The sequence below is a fragment of the Colius striatus genome, chromosome 8, assembly GCF_028858725.1.
Source record: "Colius striatus isolate bColStr4 chromosome 8, bColStr4.1.hap1, whole genome shotgun sequence".
In the NCBI taxonomy this organism is placed as follows: domain Eukaryota; kingdom Metazoa; phylum Chordata; class Aves; order Coliiformes; family Coliidae; genus Colius; species Colius striatus.
The window spans coordinates 1,975,895-1,999,125 of NC_084766.1; the positions used below are offsets into that span (position 1 = coordinate 1,975,895).

General features: G+C 46.3%; 1 protein-coding gene across 4 annotated transcripts in view; it reads right to left on the minus strand.

Annotated features, from left to right (window-relative positions):
- The window catches only part of NDST2 (N-deacetylase and N-sulfotransferase 2), a 117,420-nt gene that overhangs the window by 29,025 nt on the left and 65,164 nt on the right, over positions 1-23,231 (minus strand). For all 4 annotated transcript variants that reach the window (XR_009819149.1, XM_062000820.1, XM_062000818.1 and 1 more), the window contains one exon: positions 15,107-15,170. The gene's annotated coding sequence lies outside the window, so the exon portion shown is untranslated. The remainder of the gene's footprint in view (positions 1-15,106; positions 15,171-23,231) is intronic.

The following is a 23,231-nucleotide window of genomic DNA, read 5'->3' on the forward strand; positions in this document are numbered from 1 at the left end:
CCTTTTTTAAACAGCAGTTTCAACACTTGTGCCTTCTGGTCTCCCCTGGTAGAAACTTTGTTTATAGACAATGAACACGGAGAAGCAAGACTTAATTCTTTCAGAAGGCACACATCTCACATATATTAATCTAATAGTAATGACATGCCACTGGTTCTCAGTATTCCTCCCATTTTATAGACTTCATTGCTAAATTGCTGTATTATCACAGTCAACTATTTCACTATATTATTTATATAATATTTCAACTATTTAACTATATTATTTAGTCAACTAATAATGAATACACTTTTTCTTCCCCTTTCTACCGTGAAGCTGCTTCTTTAAAACACTCCTTCATGCAGAATAAGTACAGGACCTAATCAACATCCTAATTAACAGTACAGAGACACTCAGGAACAGAAGCTGCCACGTTTGCAATCAAATCCACCCTCTGAGAAAAACGGTTTCGCTGGGAAAGCTCAAGGATTTTGTTCAAAATGTGCATCTCCAGTAGTGGCTGCATCTGAAGACAAAAAGCATGTGGGTGCTGAAAACTGAGGAGGGTTCTGATGATGGAGAAACCTATGTTCAAGTCAAAACCAATGGGGTTGGTCTTGTGTGCCATTCTGCAAGTCTGTGTGGGTATTTCTAGGGTTAAACAATGATGACACCATTCCTGTTTCACACCTACCAGTAACACACAAGGCCAAGTAGTACCAGAAGTGGGACTTGAGAAAGTACAGGTATGCAGAACACCGTGAAACTTGGTCTAAAGCAGCACTAATGCTTTCAGGGTTTCTTTTTTCTTTCTTAGAAAGTCTTCAGCTTGGTCCAAGTAAGGGAACTGACAACTGAAAAAACCCAAGAACTCTGTTAAAAACTCGAGTGACCAGATTGCCCTGTCTCAGCTGGAGTGGAAAGAGCAGAACTGCCAGGAAGGGGGGGCAGAAACATGCATCGAACATGAGAACCTGAGCCGCCGCTTGCATGAGCAACGTAAGCACTCCCCAGACTTCTGACACTGTAGGTCTCGTGCTTTTCTGCCACATTTTTCTGTTGTGGTTGGACCTGTTCCACAAAAGCAGGACACAACAAAGATGCATGAATGCAGTCAGCAGGTAGAGCTCCACGTCTGCCTCTGCGAGCTTCCACAGCAGGAAACTAAGAGCCACGGCTGTGCCATGACACTGATGTTACTGAGCAGCACCGGGCTTGCCCTGAGCCCTGTGGTTTTCTACCACCATTCCATCCAAGTTGATAAACACAGCTGAACTTTGCCTGTACACACAGGCTAGCTGATGGCTCTTGCTGTAACACAGACACATTGATTTGCCCCAGCCTAGCAATGACCTGAAGGCAGAACACGGCTGGTCTTTAATGGCACACAGAAAATACTGAACCAAGTGAAAAATTCTGCACTTAAAATGGGAAGAGCAATTTATTACTAGTCATTCCACGAAGAGCTAATGCAAACAAGGCTCAAGGAAACGGTGGCAAATACACTCCTCTATCCTGACATATGTACCAGCTCACATTAAGAGACACGATCCAGAAGAACGGATACAGGGAACAAAGCACACACAGACAATTAGTCAAGTAAACAACTTGGGAATGATTGCTGGAAGAAACAGGTTCGAAAGAGCAGAGAGAGGGAGGGAGGATTTGGCAACCGAGACCGGGAGACTGTTCCAGGAATAGGAGGCAGCCTAAAACGAAATGCAGAGCTGAGAGTAGGAGGAAGAGATAAAGGGAGGAGTGCACAGGGAGTCAGAGGGGAGCAGGAGAAAATGACAGCTCACATTGCTTAAGGAGGCAGGAACATAGTGCCTGAAGACAGAATCTGCCTGAGACGCTCGGTCTAGCCGGCCTGTTATTAAGAAATATAAGTTCTTATTAATTCTAAGAAGCAGGGTCCAAAAGCACTGAACGGCTCAAAGATGAGCTGCAGCAGAACTGCACTAGCATGCTTACAGCTCATCCATTTCACGCTGACGGAGGAGGGCTCATACAGTCTGCAAGTCTAAAACTCCCTGTGTCCTGCAATATTGCAGCCACACCACAGCATTATTTCACCCCCCAGCCAGCGCTGCTCCCAGTGCTAACTGCCTTCATCCCTGCCCTTTCTCCAGAGACAAGCAAAAGAAGGCAAGGACTACGCAGGGCAGGAAGGTTGCCTCGACATTCTTACAGTGCTTCCTGCTCCTTCAGTTGCGAGCTGCTTCCCTTACAGAGGCAGATGTGGCGTGAGCTGGCAGGCAGCACGGATCACCCACGTTACAGAAACAGCACAGGGAAACGTTCTGAATGCTGAAATCTCAAGTGCAAGCGTCCCAACTGATCCTGGGCACTTCACGATCCCGGATCACTTCACACTCAACTCTCGTGCACGGATGTGACGGGAGGCAAACAACTACACTTAGAGCCTTCAAGTAACTCCAACTCAACTTTGCAGCAATGCTATAGCTGAATAATTAATGCTTTTTAGTAGCCTCACATCAGATTGACACCATACTTCCAGACAAGATTGGGTTTGGTCCTTTTCTACTCAACATTGCTGCAAGAGGGGACAGCAAAGACAGTCTGGATATCCAGATGCTGGATTTTCTTCTCTTTTCCACTGTAGCCAAAGCACAAGAATTAGATAGTTTTTAGGTAGAGAGCAACTTTGAAAAGCTATAATTGTGTTACTAAAAAAATAAACCCTGATAAACACATTTATCAATTTCAGACCTTAATTTTAAACACACCAATTGATTTTAACTCCAATTATTGGGTCCGCTTAACCCTCCCGTAATTCCTTTGGTAGCTGGAATAGGAAGGTTAGTGCTTTTCAGAAGACATGCTCTGTTTTCTCACACAACAAAGAGATGAAGCCTCCACTTGTAAAATGCTGTCTTCATTATGAATCTGGATTAGTGCTTCTACAACGATTTGAAAGGCTTTGCCTTAGCCCCCACCCTCTCGTGAAGCTCTGAGTGCCTTGCAGAACATCTGTGATTGCAAGTGCTAAAGGGAAAGGCACTCAGAGGACCTGCTGACATCTTGGTACCTGCAGTAAGAATCCTGCCCCGGTGCCTTTATGCTTATTTTTGCCCATACTCCCCTTTGGCTGCCTGCATCTTCCCAAGCAATTTATCTGACACGACCAGGCAGCACGGTGAAGCAGCTGCCTGATGCTGGCTGCAACTCAGCCTCCTCTGTGCTTGCCACGCACTGCCCAAATGCACCAGGATGCCCACAGCCCTGGCCAGGAGGACAGCCCTGCACATCCTTCTCCTCCTGGGCCACCCAGAGCTGCCAGTTTGACAGGACAAAGCCCCTGCAGTGCTGTGGCTCTGCTTGGTGAGGCGGTCCCGTGGCAGCGGTGCCAACAGACAGCTCTGCCCAAACAGCACCAAGGAGCACGGGTAGGGTTTTCAAACGCTCCAGCTCCTGCAGAGTTAAGACAGAGTGACCCTGTTCTGACTCTCTCCTGCACACATAAACTGATGACCCAATTTTGTCCTCTCATCCAGACTCCCAATTTTCCAGAGGATTCCAGAGATATGACAGTGCAGGATATAAAAATCTTCCACTTCCCCTTGGTGCAGTGGTCCACAGGAGTCAGAAACGGGTTCAAAGACCATCTCTGAGACAAGTAAAAGCTCTTAACGTACCCTCTGAGAGGGAGGCAGACATCATCCTAACAGCTATGGACTGTGTTCAGTCCTTCATCACATTTTTAACCTGATGCAGCTACACGTTTCCCAGACCCCATGTGTAAGATGAGAATCAGGTTACAGAAGGATGCTGAGCATGGGTGTCTCAGCAGAATCAACTGGCATCCTGACGTTACCTGGGTAAAACACCGACTTCAAACTGCCACCACCACTGCAAACACTCCAGACATTGGAGATGGGCAGGAGGTGAAAACTCCTTCAGCAGTTCTCAGTTAGCAGCAGGATTGTGACTTGGCTTGGTTCAATGACAACACACAGGCTGGGCCATGGAAGGGATAAAAATTCTCGTCCCCTCCATTGCATCTGCCAGGCTCTCACACATTCCTTTGTCTTCACTGCTGCTCTTTGCATCAAACAGAGGAACCACGCTCCCTCAGCACAGGCCACCTCAGAGGTTAAACTACCGGTGACAGCGTTTAATTTATTGGGAAGGGGGAAGAGAGTGAACTTACTTTAGGTCAAATTGCTGATATGAACAATCAGCTTGGACTCTGCAAACGCTGGGAGTGCAAATAAGAGGAGGTAAAGCTGAGTCTCTAGTACTTTTTTTACAGGTCCACTTTCCTTCACGATCCTGAACAGAATCATGCCAATCAACCACTTCAGTGTACACAGGCTGACCCCAATGCCATGAATCTTACCCCTAACCACCCCACCTTGGAAGAGACAACTTCTACCCCTCACTCCTTATAGAAATCCAAACCAGAACAACTGTACATGTGTCAGTGGGAGACACTGGAGGTCTGCATTACGTGCTCTCCCATGCTCCCCACCCCTCAGACCCCAGGAAAAAACACTTGGCCTTTACACACATGTATTCTACACTTGCATTTTCAGTATAAAATGGCTTACTTCATCTGAAGTGAAGCACCCAGCATGGAGCAGCCACTAAGCCCCACTGAAAGGCTGCAAAGCTGCAACACACTAACACAGAGAGAGGTGAACTTCTCCATTTGGTCTCTTTCAGACCCCAGGGAGGGTCTCAGCATAACCTCCCCTCATATATGGGGTTAAGAAAAAGCAAGATGATGCTTCCTTTGCTGTACAATACTTAGCTCTACAGCCTTTTGTTTGGGAGAAGGCATCACAGAGGGTTGAAGGCAGCTTTTGAAACGCTAAGCAACAAAACCAAATCCCTTTGAGGAATATTTTGCATTAAAGATGGCTTCAAATGTTCAGTGAAAGATTGCAGCCCCAGCCATATCCTGAGAACAATGTGTGCTCTCTTCCAGCCCCTGTGCCTGGCTTGCTGGCTCTACAGTGAGTTTGTTATTGCCCTAAGGGAGTATTAGATAATGAAGAGCTTCGAGTTTTCCTTTCGCTTCATGCCTGGGCTCATCCTAATGCGTGTCAGCAAGCTTAGTTTGCTGACTTTCCTTCTCAACCTCTTCCCCCTCCTATTTGCTGGCAACCTAGCAACATTTTTTATAAATGAGCTCTACCAATTGCCTCTCTTGAAACGAGCTGATTGAATCCATCACCTTCTTTAGAGTGTTTCAGAGACTAAAGCAGGTTCCTGGCTTTCAAACACACCCAAGTGCATTTACTGCACTAGACAGCTCCATCACCAAGCAGCAGAAAACAGGCACCTCACGGAGTGGTAACTACTCAAGCACCTGCTCCCATCCAGCTCGGTGCTTCAGGTGCCACTTCAGGCTCAAAGTCAGTGATCCCACTGCTGTCCTTCGTTGTGAAACAACCACTTTCTGTGCTCAGTAAAATGATATGTCAGAGGCATCTCCTGAGGGGATGCAGCCACTTGCCAGAACCCACAATGAAGGTCCAGCTCAGCCTGGTGTTACCACTTCAGTCTGTGTGTCACCTGGACAAAGTTTTCTTCCAGCAGCATGAAGTGCCTGCCACCTGTAGCACTGAGCTGGACTCATCCTTTATGAGCTGAAGAGTGAAGAGGAAGGGCAGAGAAGGGAAGTGAAAATCGCCTCCTTTTCCATAGAGCCATATTATAGAGGGAAGGTTTTAGACAAGAGGAGCTACACCTACACAGTAACTTACAAAGAAGCTTAACCATCTGACTGCATCTGCTATTCTAAGAGGGAAAAACAAAGACCCTTAAGAGGCCACACAAGAAGTTTCTGGTCTGTGCTCCGGGACAAACCCTTGTCTGCTCTAGGTGGTCCTGCTCTGGCAGGGGGGTTGCACTAGATGATGTTTCAAGGTCCCTTCCAACCCTTAAGAGCCTGTGATTCCTGCATCTGCAGTGCTTGGCCACAATGCAGCAGCATCCATACCATCAGCATCAACTTGACTGGTTAATTAAAGAACGTTTTTAAAGGCCCAAACTCTGTTTAATGTGCCTTGACCAGGAGAACAGCAGCTACATGTCAGCTGGAGGACTGAGACGTGTCTTACCCACCAGAAATTCCTCAGTGTTCCAAGAGACTCTGGTTTCCCAAGGAGCTAAAAACAACCTGGACATCAAACACACTGTTACCCAAAGGGTCGTCTTTTACCAGTTTGTGGTGAAAGGAAGAAAAGGGTGTGTAGGAAAATTTCCATTTCTAAGCTCTCAAGTGGCTAAATATTAACTTGGCACAACCGGCTGTTGCTCCTGAGATGCAAACGAGAGTTTGGATGGCTGTGACAAACCAGCCCTCAGGGAACAGACAAGACAGAAGATGACTTTCCAAACCTTCTACCTGCAACAGCTCTAACCTAATCAGTTACCAATAGTGCTGATACCTGCTCATCTTCCAGTGAGGGACCCAGGGCCAAGTGACTACAAAGGGTGCAGGGAGGATCTGTTTCCAGTGCAGGGTGTGCAGTAGCCGGGATGAAGCCGTGCAGCTGTAAGCAACTATTCCAGGGGATTTGTGAGCCACCAAGCTCCTCACAGGTCACATTTCACTTCAGCCTCCTCCAGTACACTTCAGAACATGAACCTAGCCCAGCAGCAAGGCTAGATGCAGAGATATCCCACCAGGGAGGGAAGGGGAGAGCAGATGGAGGGGGAGGAGAAGGAACTAACAAAGAGCTTAATGAGCAAGGAATGGAGCGAGCATATCAATGCAAGATACAAGCCCTGCCAACTCCACTTAGTGCACTGCCTCACAGTCACAGCTCCTCCATCCTCCTCTCAAAACATGATCCAAGCAGCCAAATATCAAGGCAGGAAAGAAAACAAGTTTTCCTGTAACAACTTAGGTAAAAATTAAGATACAGAATAGCAAAGACAAGCACAAAGGTTCACATTCCTACCTGTGAAAGCCAAATCCTCAGGTGACGTTACTCTCTCAAAGGAGGTTTGACAGTCAGCAACCCAAGGAAAGACACGGAGCCAAAGGGAAAGCAGGAAAGCCCAAGAGCTGCTTTTCACTCAAATCATAGCTAAAGCAAGCTGACCTTTCTGGAGAAGGGCAGCTGGGCTGCACAGGTGGGAGATGGCTGAACCAGTTATCAGCAGCACTGGCTGCCTTCCCTTCGCTCCCTGTTGCCAAAATGTCTCGGATCACTCTGTGTATCTAAGGATGCTGGAATTGTAAGGGCAGACAAATGGAAAATGTAAATAAAGAGATGCTGAAAAAGGAGCACATTGCTGCTGAGCATAAGCAGCATGAGCCACTAGCTGGTGGATCATCCTGCAGCTACAGGTGCACGGTGAGCAAAGCACAGTCCCACATCAGCAGCCCAAAAGCACAGCCCTCTTCTCCCCAGAGACTAGCTTGCCTTGCAGCTCCCCTCTGACAGGCTTCCATGTCACTCCTGAAATCCCAGCAACAACGAGAGGAAAGCCGGGAAGCCGGTGTGCAGAGGAAGGCAGAGAAGCACGGTCCAGTGCTCAGATTATCACGGCACACGTCAGATTCGAGATGCTCCTTCAGGGTGGGGATACAGCTCCGTTCCCTCCTGCTCTCACACACGGTGCAGCTAGTCACGGCAGGGCGCTGAACTCCATTTGCAGGGCAGACAATGGGAGCTGGCAGCACTTCAAAGGCATCTCCAGCCAAGTGACTGAGCAGCTCCCTGCGGGTGCAGGCAGCCGGGATGCTGAGCGCCCGCTCCCCTCAGCCCCCGGCTGCAGCTGCTGCACCGCCACAGCAGGAAAGCCAGAAAGGTGCTGCCACGGAGAACAGCAGCACCAACATCAATAAGGTAGAGGGAGGTGGGGAGGGGAGGGGGAGGGAGGCAGGCAGAGGGAGGGCAAGCGGGCAGGCAAGGCAGGAGAGGAGAGGACGGAGCCCACAGACAGCAGCGCCTGGCACCCTGACAGCTCGCTGCTGGAGATCAGCTCCTGAAGCTGACACGGGTTTATGGATGCCTCCAGACTGACAAGACCAGGGAAACTACACTCAGCAAATGTATTCAGCAGCACTAAATTGCTTCTCTTGCCCTACTGTGGCTTGCAGTTTCACTCGGTGAACTGATCTCGTGATGGGAGGTGGAGGGGTGAAGCAACCCAAGAGTGCACCCGCCAAGTGCCCTCAGGCACTGTTACTGGAACCTGGAGAAAATCTGCAGCCACACACACACAAATCACCTCTTTGTGCACCACAGATAACACATTAACACATTAAAGGATCGAATTCATAATCCTGAGACTATTCTGTCTCTGTCTAAGTGGGTTTGGTCGCAGTGGTGAGGGAGGTAGACTCTCTTTATGGAAAGAGCAGCACAAGAAGGGCTCTCTACTTTAAAATGGGCCAGAAAACAGCATCTGAGAAGAGCAGAGAGGCAGGAGAGGAGGCACTTCTCACCGCACCTGCACAGTCTGCTCCAGATGCAGTGCCCCAGGTATGCTCCAAGTTGTAGCCTTTCCCAGGCAGGGTCTGGGAGAGGAGGGTTTTTCAGGCAGGATGACACACTAGCACACATCTCCAGAGGAGTGATTTGAATCCGAGTTGACAGCGCAGAGCAAACACTTCTCTAATAAGACGGTGAAAACTTAATGCGATGGAACATCGCAGTGTCTGAGCGCTCTGAAGGAGGCCTGGATCTCAGCCACTCAGGTGCTCTCTCTGTTGTAAAGGGAACAAAGCACCTCCTTGCAATTTTATCCTGACAGTAACAAGCTAAAAACTAAACTCAGAAACAAGGGTCGATTATCAGGCTCTCGGGGTTGCCTGCTACGACTTAACCTGATTTGCAGAACGTCTCAGCTGTCACAACTGCCTAGGTAGCTGCTGTAGGGTCTGACACAAAGGTATTCTCTCCTGTCTTATCGTTCCAACAGGATGGGAACAAGCCCCAGGAGCTAAGGCAGAAAAAGTTCTCCATTGTTGTTTATGGGTAGATAATGTTCCTTTTGAATTAAGGATGAGACTAATCCAGAATGGCCACACTGTTATGTGTCCTCTCCGTCCTGCAACGCCACAATCATCTGCTCAGGGTTGTTTAATCCTAGAAGATCCATTACATAACAAATTTATCCATTTATATGATAAGGAAACTGGGAAAAAAAAAGCACTGAAGTACTTCAGAAGGAAAATACACAGACATTAAGATATTTATTGCAAAGTAGTAAATCAAAGAGGAGCTGCTGAGGGATAAGGACTACACCCATGAACCAATGCTGCCCTCCTAACCAATCAAGGAAAGTTAAATGGGTGTTAAGTACTTCTGGCAAAGGTGATTTCCACATCTAACAGAGGAGATAACTCTCTAATTAGCCTCCCTTAAAAAAGACTTCTCAAAAAGTGTTATGCTACAATGCAGCACTGCAAGTCCCTCTCTGAACTGCAGATGGATGCTGCTGATCAAAATATCCACGTATACATAACAAAATGCTTAGCCCCCAGCTCCCATCTATGCCAGTAAACAAATCCTTTCCCTTCAAGCTGCAGTAAGCAAAAAGCAGATGTTGGAAACCTCTCAATACTCTGCTAATCACAAAGACCACAGAAAATCCTGACTCCACAAAACAAAGAACTGATTTTAGATAGCCAAGATTTCCATGATGAGTTTTCAGCATGCACTTGACACTTGGTTTTATAGAGATTCGGGTTTATTGGATGCTTGCTGGTATTCTTCTCTGAAATATTCACTCAGAAGATGTTAGAGTTGAATCACTGCTCCTCCATGTACATGAAGACAATTAACTTTTGCTCACTGCCTAAAGCCACAACCTGACGATCTCCCTCTCAAAGGGTAGATATTTCCTCTCCTCCACCCTCCCTACTCAAACCTCCCACACTTTCCCACTCCACGCTCATCTCCCAGAACTATTCCCTACTGTCCCTCAGATCAATACAGGCAAGTCCATCAACTATGTCCTCATGCTAGCAGGTAGTAATAGTGAGATTTTTCCCAAACAGGCAGTCCTAACCACCTGGGCATGACACAAACTCTAGTTCTGCTCAGCATCACTTCATGGTGACTGTGCTGAAGATAAAGGGGGAAACGCTGGCTGTTGCTACCAGCTAAGAGACAGTCTCTGCTGCTGCACATGGGAAGTACTGCTGCTCCTTGCCAGACAGCTTCCCCAGCCTTGAGGACTGCAGTAACCACGTAGGGGTCTGTGTGACATTGCCTGAGCTGGCAATGACACACAATAAGGCCTTTCTGGTACCATTACGTGAGCTTTGTATCCGCCACTCAATGTATTTTAATCACTGTAGTGACAGCAGAGGCACAGCTGCAGAATCACACAGCACCAGAGCAGAGGGTTTCCACCAGGATCAGCTGACTGTTTCTGAGGGCTCCAAGGACAGGTTACCAAGAAGATCGAGCCAATCATCAGTACCTTTAATTCACTGCAAGGGTGCCAACATCTTTATTAGACAGCTTTTGTAAATCTGGGAATTAAAACAGATCTTAAAAGTAACTTTTCTTAGGGTAATGCTCAGGAAAATGAAAGCAAACTCAAAAATGTCTAGTCATGGTTCAGATAAAAGTCTCTCTTCTGTTACTGCCTGAAATCAAGTGCCTGCTGCAGCATTTCTGGACCTGCCTGTGGTTTTTTTCTCTACTTCTAATACTCATAAACTGCAAAACCCATCTGAAAACCAGAACCAACCATTTGGAGACACAGACAGGCCTTTTAAAGTGTCTGTATCTAAAGTAAGAAGGGTGGCTGTTACAAAAGCATGAATAGCATTTGCAATATTTCCTCCTTACCAGGCTCATACTGTGTAACAGCATAATTCCCAGGGTGCTGGCTAGACCCAAACCTCTCGCTGTGCTTTGTTATCAGTAGCTTCAAAGGGTAACTGGTATCAAGGTAAATATGGCTGAGCACGTGCCCTTAGATTGCAAATGACCCAATCCTGAAAAGTTAGAGTAAAAACCAGGGAGTTAAAATCCCACTGTTAGCACATCTGCTGACAGACCTACATTGGAATCCTGGCTTGAAGTCTTGCTCAAGCCTTACCTGTAAGGCACTGTGGCAGGAGAGTGTTGCTAGTGCTATCCCTGAACAGTTCTTAAGCTCCAGACAGAAGCATGTAACAAAACCAGTGCATTTTACAGTAATGTGCCAAAACAAGAACTTCTCACCCCGTTCTTTAATCCTACACAGACACAGGTCTCTGTGCACACATCTTATCTCCCTTGGCTCTGCCCACTGCTTCACTTCACTACACTTTACAGGTAGAGACAACACACAGCATGTGCTGTAGCCAGTCCCACAGATCTCCAAACTCTGCCTGGAGCCAGTGAACACCTCCCTCAGTGATCCCCAGGAAATCTTTTAGGAGGAGATCTGAGGCAATTTAGATTCTGTATCAATATCTGGGTGAGGAAGCATGGAGGAACACAAAAGAAATCCATCTCATGGAGGGGGGGTACTTGGTGCAGTATTAAAGTACCTCCCCAGCACACAAAGACTACAATTAAACCTAACAACAGCTTATTGGCATAACAAGCCACGTGAACATTGCCAGAATTGAGGCAGGGATAGGTGCTGAGAGAGGAGATGGACCCTGCAGCCTTGTGTAAGGAACAGTCTCTTCAGCTCCAATAAGCTCATTTTATTTGCATGGATTTCGGTACATTTCTAGCTTGGCTTCAGTGTTTATGTTGCCACTGGTGAAATCCACCCTACCTGAAATCCAACCCAGGACAGCTTTGTTACATCAGCTTTTTGTTCTGGGCTGCCACCAAAAGAAGCAGCTAGAGTGGTTCCCAGGAAGGTCTAAATGTTGTTGATGTTGGGATTAAAGAGGAAAAAACCAACCAAAAAGCCAGTAAAAGGTTTGTATCTCTAAAACACCTCTGTCTCTTACATCAGGGGACAAGTGAACCATCACCCACCTTGTCTGGAATGAGGTGCCCTTCTAAGCTATGACAGGAGTCTCTGGGGCCAGCGTGAGGATGGCATTTAACGGCACGGAGCAGTCTGTGAGAGCACCAGGCAGCCCCTCTGCCTACAGCCCAGCGTCCCCACTGAAGCTGAGGACTGGGTCTTTGCTCTCTGCCTGAGCTTTGTTGTAGGTGTGCCTGCCTGCAGCCCTGCCCCCGGCTCCTGGATTGCCCTGGGCTGTGGGTAACATCTTGTGGAAATATCTCTTGTATTCACACTGCAGCTTGTACTCAGTCCTGTCTTCTGGGTGGACACTGGAAACATGCTGTAGATTGATCTCCAGCCATGTCTTTTAAACACTTGGATGAAGCCTCATTGCTCCACCTTGCCTGGGACTGTCAGCAGACCCTGTTCCTAGCACCCAGCTCTGCCTGCCATGCCCGTTGGCGAGGGCACTGCTGTGCTGTGATCACCTCCTGACAAGAGGCTGGTGCACAGTGGTTGCAGGAACGTATTTAAAAATCAATGCAGACGACATTCATCTCTTGTAACTGTTGACTGGACAGGTTCTTTGTGGGAAACCCTCCAAGTTGCCCATAATCACCACCTGTGGTGATTTCCAAGCCTTAGGATAGACCTTGGCAGTTTGGTGAAGGCCTTGGATCAACAGCTTTAATGCCACACACGGGAAATATCATCTGAGAGACTAAAAGGGTTTTGTAATAGATCAGTACTTGAATCCTTTTGTGACAGAAGGCTGTGTTTGCATTTATAGGAGAAAACAAAATAGTAATGTGTTACTTTTCCTCTTCTGGAGGAGAAAAAGTAGAAAAATGCTCTTAATGCACTGAACACAGAATTCCCCAACCACAAGGTTAAATTCACCTAAAATGCATGGCAGGAAGGGTGAAAGAGGCCAGAGCTAAGCCACTCAATTGGTAAACAGGTGATACATTCACAAGAGAGGAACATGCCCCTGTCAGAACACCCTGAGTGGTGTCCTTCTGCTTTGTAATTAATCTGTCTCCATTCAGCTACGCTCACTGTCCTCATCCGACTGAAGGCGCCCAAAGCCCACCTGGGGATGAAGGAAGCTTACATGGAGGAAAGGCTAATGAGGTTAGCAGGTGGTGTTGTCTTACATAGTCTTTACACTTAGCAGTGCCTACAATTTGGGACAGTTACCTCATTTTAGAATTCATCTTTAATACCCAACAGACAGCCAATCCTTAAAAATTCTGTAAATAGCAACTGGCAAAGATCCACCCCTAACTTGCCAGTTCTCTTGCACTTCAGTCCAATGGACTAATTAAAGTGTTTAAGGCAAATCCTGTCCAAGCACTAGAATTCATCTCTGTTGCAATAAATGTGGCATGATGTCACGAAGACACACCATCTAAGTAAAGCAGCATACTTCTGGAGATGTTTCAATGACAGTACCTCATTAATATGATTAGATCAATTCCACAGGTTCCAGGGGAACTGGTTCCTATAAGAACTTGTGACTGCAAAGAAATACCTAGCACACAAGCCCTTATTAGAACTGACAGAACAAAACAGACAGGGTTAGGAACCAGGAAAAGACAAAGTATTATGGAGGAGGAGTTATTTGTCCCTCTACTTCTGCTGTGACTGAATAGAGGTATCTCAGAGGAGAAGAAATCATCTTGAATTCACAAAGTAGCCCTGGGTTCTATTACCACTCTACTCCTCAAAACCATATATTGCAATTGGAATCACAGTGACCAATGCCTGAGGACTTCTGGCCAGAAAACTCAGGGTTAGGGTTGAGGGAAAGCATAGAGCTGCCATGTGAGTGAGACGGGGAAGATGCTGCCGAAAGAAAGTGGACGCTGCACAGAGAAGAAAGCTTTCATCTGAGCAACAGTACCAGACTGGTCTATGGCTTTCCAGGAAAGTTAGGGTTAAAGTTCAGCTTCCAGTCGACAGACAGAGGGAGTTTAGAGCTGTAGTATATCTAGGGCTCAAAAGAGACTGAAGTCCTTATCTTAGCACGTCCACCTTTCCTCACCATCTAAGCTTCTGTACGCTGGGGCTCAGCATTAACTGCTACCTCCTGCAATTTCCTTCTTATAAACCCGGTCCACTTGCAGAAGGAATGTGCTGTTCCTTTCTCTCCTTTTTGCCCTCTAATTTTCTGCACAGCTGAGAACACTGAGCTGAAAACACTGTTCAGGCACGAAAAGGTATTTCAACCGGACTTGTCCAGCACATGCACAAAACCAAATCACCTCTGTTCTTTCCTAGCAAAGCCAGATACCTTTCAACAGAGGCAAGGCTTGACCACATCATCCCTCTTCTACTGCACCGACCGTAGGAGCTTCCACTCTTAAGACCAGACTGGCCTTTCTGCAAGTACTGCAGCACCTGAAATCCACAGATGTCACAGGAGCCTCAATCTCTGCAAGTTTTGCATCAGCCACCTCGACAGGACCAGTGCTTGCTTTTGGCTACATTAGAGTGCAGTATTCAGGCATGTGAACTAAATGCAAGTCCACAAGAATTACTTCCCTCACTATTCATCCAGATAGAACTGAGGGGGAGAAAAAAAGGACTCCTTTCCTTCAGCACAGAATTTAATCCAAGCCAGTATTTCTATTTTTAATGACATTTATGAGATTTCCTGTAGGTGTAAGTCGTGCATGCAGTTCCAGTACGCTGGGAGCAATGTCAATACAGCCATTCCCAAAGGGATCTTACAGCTGTTATGCACGGGTCAGAGATTCTGTGAAGTGCAAAATATGAAACTTTAAAAGCTTTTTTAGCCCACATCCTTCCCATTCCTTTTCAAAAGGCAGAGTTAATGGATACTGAACAACACTGCCCCAAACTTTGCCCGCTAGACATAGAAACTCCGTCTAAATGAAGTAATATCGAGCAATAAGCAACCACCTGCTCCTACCTCACTCAGGAGCTGCATCAGAGATTCCTTTCTGATCCAAATGAATTTGCCTGCTATTCGTGCTGACAATCACACAGCTGAAGACAAGACACACAAAACTGTTTCTTCCACAAATCCTTCTAAGGGAAGCAACTTCACACCGTAGCATACAAGTGCAGCCTCCTCCTCCTACCTGATTCTTTGCCTCCTATTTTGACGTAAGACCACTCAGAATGACTTTAGTAAGCTCTTCCTCTTACCAAAACTGGAGACATCAGCCCATAAAAATGCAAGAGGTTCTGTACTTACCTCTGATCACAGTCTGGTGAAGGAAAAATACTCATCAGCTGCTTTTCCCAGGAACAACAACGTTCTGTTTGAAAACAAGCAAAAAAGAAACAAGCTTTTAAACAGTGCTTCTCTCTTCCCTAACGTTAGCCTCCATCAGTGTTTGTAAACATTTACTTAGCAGGAGTACCTTCGCTCTCCAGAACCAAGGTAATGATTACATCACACTGACCAGGGCAGGAGGATGGAACGAGGTCATGACAACAGCCCTCTTGGCACCAAGCAGACAGTGACGATGGGTCGCACTGCAGCAGGCTCAGCGTGCGAGAGTGAGATGAGAAATGACAAATGCAGGGGGGGAAAAAAAACCCCAACCCACAACCCAACCAACAAACCAAGAACTCGGATTTAGAGGTAAACAAATGAAGACAGTTCCCAGAAGAGGCCAATGTGGTACGAGCTGAGGAGCGGACACGCCAGCGTTGTCCTAATGGGTTTCTCACATCTGCTCATTAATATCGCTGCCTTTGAAACAGCCAACAAAGCAAACTCTCAGACGCTACCTCCTTTAGTCTTGGCCACCGCTAAATCAGCTTAGTGCAACTTCAGTGGTGTGACAAAGCTTGTGTAGTCTATTGCCAAAGCCTTTCAAAGAGTCAGGACCATTAAGTATCCTGTGAAACAGAAACAAATCGCCACAGGACAGAGTTACACCCTTCCTCCACCCCTCTACCTGGCTAGTGATCACACAAAGTGCTTTGTGAAGGTAACTGAAGCTCAGGAAACTTTAGTGTGTGTGTGCACACACAGACACACACAAACAGAGCAGCTTGCCAGGGGAGGTCTCGGCAGAGGCACTGAAACCCTGCAGGAGGGCACGGATTTGAACGCAGCCAGAGCTAACAGGCTCACTTCACTGTACCTGTTGGACAGTCTCTAAGGGCAGCTCTTCCACATCAGCCGGGCCTCAGACACACAAACAAATACTCTCCTGTAGCTTTTCAGCTCACACAGACCTTGATTCAGCAAAAGCAGTGACCTTTGAATTTCCAATAATCTTTAGTAAGTCTACAGCCAACTGGTGAACACGCAAGAACCACACTTGCACTGCTCATACACAGAACCAAGCACACCCAGCTCCCTGCCTTCCCTGCAAACTCACACCAGAGAAACTTTTGTCTTGTCCTTTTTCCTCCTGGTTAGGTAAAGATGAGTTTAGCAAAAAAGTACCTACTCTTCCTCAGCCCTCCTCAGTGCACAACTTTCCTCTTTTATTGTTCTCCACATTTCTACGTTTCTTCCCTAAGGAGTGTGAGACAGCCCAGCGTGCCTGGCCTCCCACAGACCCAGCACATCACCAACACAGCCAGATGCAACAGCAAAACCACTCAGCTACAAAAGGGGTGAATGTTTGATGTCACTGTAAAAGGAGCAGACAACTAAGGAAATGGTTTTTAACCGGACTGTGACAATCTAGTGAAACTCACCGAGAAAAACAATCAAATTAGGAGGTTAATTATTAGTAGCATTTATACTACTGCAGTGGGTAAGACTCATATGTCCACCACTCCCACAGTAGTTGTTAAGACACACACAAGCAGATCCATTAAATGCTATTAATTGGATGTTGATGTAAGTTTCCCACAGGGCTTGGCTGTCTCCTGATGTGTCACTGCAAAATGCCTTGCACGGCCTGATGCAAACTATGACCAAAGTGGTGACCTGTGCCAAGATGAAGTATCACTCTGGTCTAGCTGCTTTTACTTTCCAGAGTACAGCAGACTTGACATAAAGCCAAACAGATCATAACCAAACATATCAACAGATCACAAACAGGAGAGATCCCCAAAGAGGAACACGAGTTACAAATCATTTCCTCTTCAGCTTTTGAAATGCAAGTTGCTCACACTTTACAATCAGAAACTGTTAGATCAGTCAGGTAGACTCCTGGTCTTCAGTCCCACAGTTTCCCACTAAGGCATATCACAACCAGTAGAATTAAACAACACAACAGGGCAGGGTAAGACAGGAGGCAGAACTTAACACCAGTTGAACGAGGTAACAAGGAATTTAAGCTGAACATGGTAATTGGTAAGTAGATGGCCACGAAACACAAAGAACAGAGGGATATTATCAAGCAGTAGAACGTGACTGGAATTGGTCAAATCTGATTTTGCTGCAAGATGTATTTTAAAGAACTTCAAACTAAAGGAGTATTTTAAAGCAAGACTAAAAGGATGCTGTCACTTCCACAGAAACCCAAGTAAGGTGGCAAAAGCCTTGCCTAACAACTCCCCATTTCCTTCTTCCACACATAGTCATCTGCCCACGTTGCCTGTGAGAAGATGTGAGAAGATCTGTAATAATGGAAAGCCCTCAGCACACGTTACCCACCATTGCCAAGAGCTGCTGGACACCACCTCCCAAGTGCTTACCAGAGAAGCCAACACCACATTTGCATCTCTCGGCACCAAAGCGCTTACTAACGGAAATAAACCACACCATTAAGACACTTTTGGAAGCTGTCATGAACTGTGGGAGCATCATATCTCCTCCTGTGTTTGTCCTGGGCTTCCAGTTGAGCAGCAGAGTGGGAATGCCCAGGAGCTGAGCTGGCTCCCGCAGGAGCTCCTGTGAGAGCCGTGTGCTGTATGGAGTCTCCACAACCCATGACATCTGTATTCCTGACAGTTTGATTTCTTTAAATGCTAGCCACACTGGAAGTTTCGTTTTACTTTGCCAAAAAGGTCAAACCTGAGCATAACAGACGCTGTCTGGAACGCCCAGAACACATACAAGAGCGTGTGTGGTCCCTTTCACCACCACGAGATAAAACAGCTTTCAGGAAAAAGGAGAAAAATGCTTAAGTTTTTCTAAGCATAAAAACCTTAATATTTACACTACCCAAATACAACAGGGTCCACTTAGTCAGAAGAACAGCACTCACACAAGAGCCCAACCAAGCAGAACTATTTTCCCATGAAGATCTTATCCTTAGTCTGGGCAAACAAGCCAAGTCTCACTATACAGACAACAGTTCTGCTCTACATGCCTCTGTAATGTAATTACTGTTGCATCAGAGAAACGTGGCAGTCCTTTGTTTAAAAATCATGACTTCAAGTGCCAAAATCAGAAGCACAATGAAAACATATAATGATAAAGCATGAACTGGGAAAACATAGAAGGTTGGTTGAGACGGTCAAAACAAGAAGAGTTACAGGGACGTGAACCGAGAGCAGGACCCTCTGCTTAGTACATGCTGTAAAAGAATTAAAAGCCACAGGCACTTGAGGGCTGCATTTCTGCCTGGATAACAAATACTTTATCACATCACTGGAAGAGTTCTGCAGCTTCGCAGTTCAAAGCAGCACAAGGAAAACACGGGGTGACTGTTAGTGGGTAGAGGGAGGAGGGATGGATGGACTGCAGCAATCCAATGGGATAAAAGGGGAAAGTGTCCCTAGAAGAGGGGAAGGGAAAAGGCACACAACCACGTGGGAAAGAGTGAAACCAAGGAACAACTACCAGAGACCAAAAAAAATCACTGCCAGAAACTTCAAATGCTCAGCAAAGACGCAGCACAGAGAAACCTGCATTCCCTGTCGGGAAATGGAAACCAGGCAGCAAAGACATACTTGAAATAGTTAATCAAGGCCATTTACCATCAGAACAGACTACCTTAATGCACTCGGCTCCTTTATGGCTCATTCATGTGCATCCAGCAGAACTGGTTTGAGAAGCCAAACGGTTTCTGAGATCAGTGAAGCTCTTAAGTGAATTCACATTTCTGCTAAGAGAAAGCAGTCTCATTCTCAAACTTCTAGAAGTGATCTCTTCAATTCCTCCCATCCCTTTTATATGATGGGTTGCCTTCAGTGAAACTCACCAGAGAAGCTTTTGCAACAGAAGAGAAAGGCAGAGGAGCCGTCAGAGAAGCATCAGTTCCATCTTGTGAAGCAAATGGCTTAGCACAGTCCACCACTGAGCCAATGCCCTACTTCAGATCTTGCACGTCCTTGCATAGTAACACCTTGTCTGCATGCAACAAAGGAAAGGATTCCTCCCTAGAAGCCTACTGATGGCAGGGAGGGCATGTGGCCCAAACCCTGTCTGCCATTGGCATGACTGTGCTTGCTTGCAACTGCCCTGCTCTGAAACGCCCACGATGCTGACTGCTCCAGCAGTCCAACTTCCAGAAAGGCCAATGCAAGCAGTGAAGTGTAAAACCATAATGCTATCTGTCTTTGTCTCTGTCCTTTTCTCTCCTGCTCTCAGCTAGCTTTATGCATCCCAACAAGCAAAACCAAAAAAAAAGCAAACCAATTGCAATCAAGGCCAATGGGGCATCGGTGACAATCTCTTCCCAATGCTGCAGCCTGGCAGCTGAAATCGTGACATCTTTGGGAGAAGGGAAGGAATGTGCAAAAAAGTGGGAATGACTACAACTAAAATATTAGAGGGAAAAAAAGTCTCTCCTTGTTCTCTTTTGCTTTCTGCTCTTGTGATGCAGGTGGGAAGGAAACAGCTTTCTCAGCTGATGAGCTTCCATCACTTCAATTCTCTTCCCTTTCCCCTCACCTTGTTTCTGACTGTTCCTCAATGAGCAAAGAATGGAAGAAGGAAAAATGATGATTTATGTATTAGACAGATCTTAAGAGACTGTCAGTTTCCATCCTGCCACAGAGCAACTGCCTCCTGACAGCAATGCTGTAATTAAGTTGAGAGCATTAAGCATTCTCTGAATTACTGGGTTAAAGTAGCAGAGCATTGTATTTAAACCTTTCACCCCATTCAGGTCATTTAAACAGTTCTGCTCATGGCTTGTTTAGGCTACTCCTCCACAAAGCATTCAACATTAAGAGCAGCCAGAAGAACTAAAGCCACCTAGTTTAGTGCTAGTTTTCCCCTGGTCCTGACAAACCATGGCTCACACAGACAAAGCAATGCCTTATCTGCCCCCTGTGCAGGTCATAAAGCCATCATTATCTTAACTAAAAACAGCACTCAAAAAACCAGCAAACAAATAACCAGATTAATGAAAGGCACAATCACATGTCAGGTTTTCAGCCAGAAAACACCTAGGAGCCCAAATCCCACAGGGACAAACTTAAATGTCAACAGAAAGCTACGTGAAGGCTTTGTGACCCCCAATTTACAGCGAAGCTGACAGCTACCACGGAGCATTTCAAGAGGGAAAGGGGTCATTTGCTGCTCTCATTTTATTCTTCTGTTAAATAAAGGAAATTAAGTCAGAAGCCTGCCCACTGCAAGTCCATGTAATTCCTTCTCTACATTTCTCATTTATCACTGTCAATATTTGTTCTGGACAAATGCCTCTTCAGGCTCCTTACACTTACTTTTCTCTCTGCCTTTTATCATAAAGCCAAGTGCATTGGACGTTGCAGAGGAGATTCCTCCAGTATTCAAGACAATGTGGACAAAGAAAGTATAAACAGCTCCTCAGCCGACATCACAAATGTGCCTACAATGTTATTCATCAGCAAATCCAACTGATGATTCACCCCCATCAAAGAACTAATTAAAGCCCTAATTAACTGTTTGTTTTTTATACATGGGAAAACCAATAAAGCCCACGATCTACACTTGACTAAAAGGTATGAAACACGTCTGATATGACTGTAAAGACACATTGCAGTAAAGAAAATGGGAGTTTTGCCCATAACCCAGTTCTAACGTGCTGTTCAAACAGTTTTCCTGATGTGCACTTTGAGGTCTGTAGCAGTAACTTCCAAGATGCCCAATAAGTGGCTATGGAACAGCTGGCTGCACTGAAAAGATCCAGAAAGAGAAGAGCTGCTCCATCCAACAAACCAAATAAAAATCTCAGGCAGAGAGCATCTTCCCGCATGCAAACGCACACAGCTGAGTGAGAGCCAGATAATGAAGACTAAACGTGGCATCTTGAAGCCAAACTGTCACAGAAAAAGCCTTGTCAGCAGACTGTCTGCGCCTGTTTAACTAGGTACATTTTGCCTTTTTCAGCAGGTGAGAGGAAGGGCATCTGCATATGTGGAAACAGAGAGAACAGGTAAAAATAACTCATGTTTTCAGGGGGAAAGAAGAAAGCAAAACTCCCTTCTCAATTACCTTTTGCGTGTCTGGCCAAAGGGCAGTCCCAAATTCAGCTTAGCCAATGCTCAGACAAGTACCTTCAGGCTCTTTTCCCAGGCTTTGAGGTGTGATAGTTTTCCTTCTCTCTCCACGCAGTTTCCCCAAGCTCTGCTCTGCTGCTGCTTCCCCAAACACCTCTGTCCCCAGCCCCGATGGCAAAGGCTGCAGGTGCAGTCGGCTTGCGAGGGACGCACAAATGTTGAACAGGCTGTTCCCTCCTCCCTGGGGGCTCCCAATCACCACCAACTTGGGCTACATAAACGTTCAGATCATCACCAAACCTTCCCACAAATGGGAATAGATCCCTGATCCATCCTCAGGAGTCTTCACCACCGTATGAGCTTGTTTGGTAAAATACTTCAGTGTGCTCTTTTAACTCTGCCAACCATCCCTCTTCCTCTGTGTTTTCTGGCATGCAGAGGTAAAAACCTGGTACACAAATCCATTTTAAAAGAACAGAAATGATGTGGCTGCTTGCTCCTATTCCTCATTATGCCTGGAAAAAATCTTGCCATGAACCAGGAATTCTTTTTCTCCGTATTTGTCCATGAGGCAATGCCACAGACCGTGGCTTCTGACACAGCGGTGCCAGAACAATGAGGAGCATCAATTCTTTCAGTGCTGTACAGGTGCAAGGACTTGGCCACGTCCTTTCACTTGGTCTTTTGAAGCCAACAGTCTGGCTGTGGTTGAATTGTCAGGAAGGATGGCATCTAAAAAAGGTGCACACGCTCCACCAACCTGAGTCCAAGGAGAACTTTGAGATTAGTAGCCAGAAAGGCTGCAGGTTCTCTAGGACACTGGGTTAAGATCAGGGAGAAGCGTCAGTACTTGCAGATTGACTCCTGGAAGCACAACCAAAGCAGCTCTGTGCAGCATTGTTTGAGACTCACTGACCCAGAAAGGCAGTAAAGCAGAGCAGTACGTAACAGTCCCCAGGCAGGCACTCTGCTGCTGGAAGGGAAGCGGTGCCCAGAGCTGCACAATGCCACAGGCCACAGGAACAGCTGAGGGAGCCTTTTTGCACTTGAAATTAAAATTTCTGCTTCCCTTCTTAATTTCTTTCCATACCTCAAGTTAAAAAGCCTTCTGCTGCCTTCCTTCCTTCTCTCCTTACCCCGCCACAGTGATTCCGAGTCAATCAGTGATTAAATTCCCTGTGTTTTCGTCCTTGCCTTCACTGGGACATCACTGAAGGTTCTCCTCCCACTCCTCTCTCATCCCAAGAAATCGTGGCACACACAAGTTTGCCTGAGCACCGTTTCAGAACGAAGCCACACTTGTGTTTTTAAGAGGCATCCAGGCACCTGGAGGTTTCTTTGTGGCTTCACTAAGTGCAAAACCTTATAGACTGAGCCGAGCCCCTGACCTACCATACCCTTGTGGGACCAACAATATTCTTCTACTACTTGAGAGAGAAAACACATGAACTGTCAGTTTAAAAAGCATATGACAGGGCAATTGAATATTATCCCTGTGGGATACTATCCAGCAGCGTTTCAGTAGATAAAACACAGCAGGGGCTGGTGTGCAGAACTAATTTTTTTGAAGACTTTTAGTCAGACCCTCCTCCGTTTTAAGGCCAGTAGAAAAAAAGCCACAATATGCAAAAGCAGAGGCTTGGGTTTGAGTCCCAGACTGCATTTACATGCCAGTGTGGGAATCTGTCACAAGCATCAGAAGTATCTCCACTGAACTCAACCAGCACAGGGTCAGGATTGTGCCAGTATTTGTACATAGGTTTACATGCACAAACACCCTGCTGTACAGTATTATCATTAGCTGTTGGCATGGAACTGGCTGAGCATTACAAATGAATCACAGCAAAGGGCTGGGGCTGTTTTTAATAACACTTAAAGACTTTCTCCTTTGAGACCCAACCATAACCCATTCTTATCTCTATAATAACACAGATTTTCATCTCACTAATCTTCTCCCCTCCTCAATACAAAAAGAGTGTTTTGCAAAGCAGATGACTAACCAAACTCCTTTCAGTTAAGGCTCACCCTGCTTT